Source organism: Martes martes (genome assembly GCF_963455335.1).
Source record: "Martes martes genome assembly, chromosome: 3".
In the NCBI taxonomy this organism is placed as follows: Eukaryota; Metazoa; Chordata; class Mammalia; order Carnivora; family Mustelidae; genus Martes; species Martes martes.
Window position 1 is genome coordinate 165,107,455 of NC_137890.1, and position 6,531 is coordinate 165,113,985.

At 38.9% G+C, this 6,531-nt stretch overlaps 1 pseudogene across 1 annotated transcript; it reads left to right on the forward strand.

Moving 5' to 3' along the window:
* The first annotated feature begins 3,572 nt into the window (after window positions 1-3,572).
* LOC308340061 (14-3-3 protein zeta/delta-like) lies at window positions 3,573-4,509 on the forward strand (annotated as a pseudogene). The gene is made up of 2 exons: window positions 3,573-3,797; window positions 3,999-4,509. The product of its transcript is annotated as a 14-3-3 protein zeta/delta-like (transcript).
* Window positions 4,510-6,531: the final 2,022 nt, after the last annotated feature.

Genomic DNA, 6,531 nt, shown 5'->3' on the forward strand with positions numbered 1-6,531 from the left:
GTCAGCTTTGCATGTAATTGCGCGGCTTTGCCAGTCCCCTTAGGGCTTGCTAGCTCACACATGGTCTGTATGGATTCCCGGATAAGCCTCTAAAGGGAGGGTGTAATGGAACAGGGCAGAGCATTAGCAGTGCCTTGCTCTAGAAAACATTTGCCAAAACTTACATTTAGAATGGCTGAACTAATGTTTCTCTAGCAAATAAGAACTTCTCAAGCAGTCAGCCATGGTTCCATGAGAGCTGAGATTTGATAGGGCAAGTTTCTCTCTTGCCAGGGATGGCACAGAGCTGGATTGTGTAATTATGGGAAAGTTAAACCACTGGAATTTACTGAGAGGGTTGTGGCTAATGGCATAGACTTTTAAGTAAATAATGCATGCTGGGCTGGGGGGCACAGGAAGATCTTCAAAGCGTGCTTTCCATACTAAACTTCCTGCTATGGAAAAATCTGAATCTGGGCAGAGAGAAAACAAAGAAACAAATAAATTGTAAAAACAAAACAAAACAAAAACTTGTGCATAAAAACCCAAGAGCCCTCACATCCCTCTCCCTTCCTTCAGAACTCTTTGTAGTGATAAGCTCAGGAGTAAAATATTTGGGAGTAAGAAATGCTGTGACTAAACAATGTGTGCATCTCTTTTCTTCTCCCTGAATTGGAATCCTCAAAAATGAGACTCTTTGGGATCACAGTAATTCTACTACAGGAATATGGTGACTGATAATATCACGTTAGCTATTCTAAGTCAGCCATGAAAATGAGGGACAAGCCTGTGGGATGACTGGGAAGTAAGGGGAGGGGTAACCAGATAGAGAGTGAATGAACTCAAGGCATGACCTGTTCTAAGACCTTCACTTCCCTGGAATCCGCCATGTTTTACAGTTCTTTAACATCCAGGTGAACATCCAGTTTAACCATCTGAACTCTCAAATTCTGGAGTTATTTCCAATTGACCATAATCTCCAGTAATCGTCAGACTTCCACACATAGGACCAAAATGTGCATCTTATTATCTTTCCAAATTGTTTCACATGTGAGACCTTACACAAAAAAACCTACTCTCTGACCATCATCTCCCATCCTAAAAACTCTCTCTTGTTCCCACAGCTCATGCTTTCAGATCTCATTGAGACTTCAAAAATCCCATGTCCTCCTTCACAGCTACCAACTACTTCCTGCCTGTCCCTTCTTCCCTACTTGCTATCGCGGCTTTAGCACTGTAATCCTTCTCTTATCATTCATCTCATCCTCTTACTCTTTTTTTTTTTTTCTAATACATCTGCCTGTTAAACACCCAGATCTGGAATTCCATATTTAAATGCCCATACCTGGATTGAGGAGCAGTGGGGAGAGAAAATCCATACAGCCACAAAGGCCTGTGTTCATAAGTTCATAGTCATAAACTGAACTCAAGAGGGTAGTGTAATGGTTATGGATGTGACCTCTATGATCAGACTGACTAGAAGCACATTCCAGTTCACCGCTTACTGGATGTGAGACCTCGGGCAAATTATTAAACATTATTTTATCTATGACTACATTTCCTTATCTGTATAATGGGAATCTACAAGAAATTGCCTCAGGATCTGTTGTGATCATGAGATTTCTTGTGCAGAGAGCAGTATCTGGGGTGGACTTCAAACCCATCACCTCTACTCCACTTTCACAAATGATACCTTCCACTTCATAAAGAAAACAGAAGCCCTTAAATGAGAGAAACTCATCATTGGCTCATAAATTAAGGAGCTGTTATTGTCTTTAATTTGCAGAGTTTGTTTTACTATTCTAGGACACACAGAAGATAATTTTGATATTGTTCATCCGTCCACACCCAGACGGGGAATAGAGTACATTCTAGACTATGAAGTTGGCATTCCCATCATTTACAACTACAATATTAATCTGACAAATATGTATTGTTGGATATTTGGTTGTAGACACATGGTTAGGCAAAATGAGGGATAAATGGGTATGTGGGATAGGTATCACTAAGCAGAATTGGATTGTTCTTAAATATCTAAATCTTGTCACCTCCAACTTGATAAATAACTTCATGTAATTTTTTTCATCTTATGTCTTCCTTTTCTTTTCTTTCTTTATCTTGAAAAAATTATCCCCCGTTTATAACTCCATTTGAGAGGTGTACCACTGGAGCTTTCAGTTAAAAACAAACAAAACAAAATAAAACAAGCATGCCTGGATATAAAGTGGAACTAGATTATATGTACTAAATTGAACCATAGCTTCTTGCCCTATTTTTAAAATTCAGGAATTTAAACAATAAATATGGAGTCCACGGGACTAGAAAATTCCAACCTGGGGGCAAGTCAGTTGATACACTTGGGTGTGCTTTCTCCTGCAGTACAGCCTCTATAACACCTGCAAACTTTACTACCATCCAAATGATTTACAGCCATGTAAAATGTCAACTATAAGCAAGATGACAAAATACCAAAATTAGATGTCACTCACTGTTTTATGAGCTACAATGTTTAATAAAATAGTTTCTTGGTAAATTCTCTTCTCTACCCCAGCTGCTTTTGTGATATAAAAGAGGATATTCTAGGTAACATCAGTAAATACAGAAGAAAGGCAACTCTAAGGCCCTCTTCTTCCACAGTAAATAAACTGACAAAACGCTCTCAGAATCAACCTTATCAGAACTCTGGAAACTAACCAAAGGTTTACAGCAACCAGACAAACATGTGATCAAGCAGAAGGTGGCTGAAACTCAGTACAAGAGCTTCATGGTGTTTTAGCTTCCCTTGGCCCCAACCTCGCTCCCCAGCTCAAGAATGGTCTTGAAGATGGCAGCCTGAACTCCTGGTATGGGTGTCCAGTGTTGGCTAATGCAGAGCAGATCTATTCTCAAAGAACTATGATTGTGAGTTTTGGCTCATGTGGTGGTTTCCTGAAGGACTAACTCAAAGGACTTGCATTTATTCCACCTAACTCAGAATTCTCTGCATGAGAGGATGTGGTGGAGAGATGACTCCATGGAGACATTTGTCACAAACCTTTAAAGGCAAATTTATTAGTGGCCGCCATTTGGAGCAAGGGATAATAGTTGGAGGAAATAATAGACACACTGAAAACTTATTTACAAGGCTAGATGCACACGGGGTAGGATGCATACTCAGAAATATTCCAGAAAGCACTAACCTCTCACCTTCATTGAGCTCTTGACTCTGTGCAAGCAGAAAGTGAAAGTTAGAGCAGAGTTGTAAATTGCCCAGCTGAGTAGTGAAGGTTTACTCTGCATAGTTTATTTGCAAAAACTGGGAGTTTTTTGGTGGTGGTGGTGGTGGGAGTTCAGGAAGAGATTCCTAGAGATTTAAGGAAATCTCTGTCAAATCACTAGTTGACCAGTAAGATAACCTAATGAGACATCGGTGTCTACATATGAAAAAAAAAACAAAACAAAAAACAAACAAACAGATTTTACAAAATTAGTTCAAACAAACAAATGCACCCACCATAAGCAGCAATAACAAACCCCGAGAAAGGGGGAGAATTTAGTTTCAAGAATTGCAACATTGTGGACAGAGTCTCAGCCTTGCCGCTGCTGCCCAGAGACTGCTGAGCCCCCGGCCATCCTCCACCACCCGCTCCAGACACAGAACATCCAATCATAGATAAAAATGAGCTCGTGCAGAGGGCCAAACTGGCCAAGCAGGCTGAGTGATATGAAGACATGGCAGCGTGCATGGAGTCTGTAACTGAGCAAGGAGCTGAATTATCTGTTGAGTAGAGGAATCTTCTCACAGTTGCTTATAAAAATGTTGTAGGAGGGGCGCCTGGGTGGCTCAGTGGGTTAAAGCTTCTGCCTTCGGCTCAGGTCATGATCCCAGGGTCCTGGAATCGAGCCCCGCATCGGGCTCTCTGCTCCGTGGAGAGCCTGCTTTCTCCTCTCTCTCTGCCTGCCTCTCTGCCTACTTGTGATCTCTGTCTGTCAAATAAATAAATAAAATCTTAAAAAAAAAATGTTGTAGGAGCCCATAGGTCATCTTGGAGGGTCGTCTCAAGTATTGAGCAAAAGACGGACGGTACTGAGAAAAAACAGCAGATGGCTTGAGAATACGGTGAGAAAATTGAGACCGAGCCAAGAGATGTCTGTAATGATGTACTGTCTTTTTGGAAAAGTTTTTGATCTCCAATGCTTCACAAGCAGAGAGCAAAGTCTTCTATTTGAAAACGAAAGGAGACTACTACCGTTACCTGGCCGAGGTTGCTGATGGTGATGACAAGAAAGGTTTTGTAGATCAGTCACAACAAGCATACCAAGAAGCTTTTGAAATCAGCCAAAAGGAAACGCAACCAACACATACTATCAGATTGGGTCTGGCCCTTAACTTCTCTGTGTTCTATGATGAAATTCTGATCTCCCTGGAGAAGGTTGCTTTCTGGCAAAGACAGCACGCTAATAATGCAATTACTGAGAGACAACTTGACATTGTGGACATTGCACACCCAAGGAGACAAAGCTGAAACAGAAGAAGGAGGAGAAAATTAACCAGTCTTCTAACTTTTGTCTGCCTCATTCTAAAATTTACACAGTAGACCGTTTGTCATCCATGCTGTCCCACAAATAGTTTTCTGTTTATGATTTATGACAGGTTTATGTTAATTCTTTTTGGATTTCTATATTTCCATTGTGGTTTTTATGTTGAATATTTGGGGAGTAGAGCAAGTTAACATTTAACGAGTTTTCTGTTTTCATCTTGAGGTGCCCAATATGGGGATGTGGAATTTTTGTAGTAGTTATAAATGTTTGGCATAGGGGCACCTGGGTGGCTCAGTGGGTTAAAGCCTCTGCCTTCAGCTCAGGTCATGATCCTAGGGTCCTGGGATCGAGCCCCGTGTCGGGCTCTCTGCTCGGCAGGGAGCGTGCTTCCCTTCCTCTCTCTCTGCCTGCCTCTCTGCCTACTTGTGATCTCTGTCTGTCAAATAAAAAAAAAAAAAATGTTTGGCATAGTACTATTGGTACATTGTGGCTTTACAAGTGCCAGTGTTAAAACTGCTTCCATGTCTAAGCAAAGAAAACTGCCTACTTATTGGTTTGTCCTGGTGGGGAATAAAAGGGATAATTTGTTCCACATACAGGTGTAGTTTTTGTGGGTACTTTAAGGTTTGGAGCACTTACGAGGCTGTAGTAGAAATGGGTATTCTGTAGATACTACATATTGAACCATGAGTATCTGGGGAATACTCACTCTTAATGTGCACACCTTTTTGATTACAGTTGCAGAAGTGTTCCTTTAGTTGTTACCCAATATACTCTGGATAAGGGCAGAAATAGTTTACATTCCATTTTTTGTAACATTACCTACTGTTTGCTTTCATTATTTTTGTTACACTCCTTTTATTTGTATTTAAATGTTTTAGTCAACCTAAGAACAAATGTGCAAGTAAAGATGAAGTAAAAATGAATTGCTTGATATCCAGTACTTTGTGTATATCAAGCACAGCAGCAAAATAAAAATTCCATGGATTTAACTTTTTTTAAAAGGGTTTTATGGGTTGTGTGTGTGTGTGTGTGTGTGTGTGTGGTTTTTTTTTTTTTTAATTTTTGGTTTGGGTGTTTGTTTGTTTGTTTGTTTTTTATACTTGCCTAACATGCATGTGTTATAAAAAGAATTAACAGAGAAATAACTTGAGATGATGGCTAACTTTGTTTAATGTTTTATGAAATTTTCATGAACAATCCATAATTTTTAAGAACACATGTATTAAGTTCATATAAGTGGAGTAAAAGTTTTATGAATGGACTTTTCAAAAAAAAAGATTGCCACATTATAATACGCAAAATGTCCAGCTTTCCAAAAAATTATAAGGTATTTAAAGAAATAAGAATGTATGGTCTATACATTGGAAAAATAAAAGTGCATACAAACTGTCTCTGAGGAAGCCTAGACATTGTACTTAATAGTTAAAGACTTTACATCAGCTACTTTAAATTTGCTCAAATGCTAAAGAAAACCATGCATGAAGAATTAAGAGTGAGGTGAAAACAATGTCTCACTAAATAAAGAATATCAGTAAAAAGAAGTTTTAAAAAGTAACCAGGTAAAAATTCTGGAGTTGAAAATTACAATAACAGAAATAAAAAAAACAAACAAACAACTCATTAGAGAGATTAATAATGGATTTGAGCAAGTCAGAAGAAAGAGTCTGCAAAGTTGAACATAGATCAATTGAGGTTAGTCAATATGAGGAGAAGAAAGTAAAAAGAATGAAGAAAATGAAAAAAACCTAAGATACCAGTGGGACACTATCAAGCATACTAACATAGGCATGATGTCACTCCTATAGAAGAGAAAGGGTTAGAAATAATATTTGAAGAAATGATAGGTGAGAACTTCCAAAGTTTAATGAAAGACTAAAATCTACACATCCAAGAAATGCAATGAACTCCAAATAAGAAAAACTCAAAAGAGATCCACATGAAAACATATGCTAATCAAACTGCTCAGTGCCAAAGACAAAGAGAGAGAATGCTGAAAACAGTGAGAAGTGACTTGCTATGTGCAAGTCA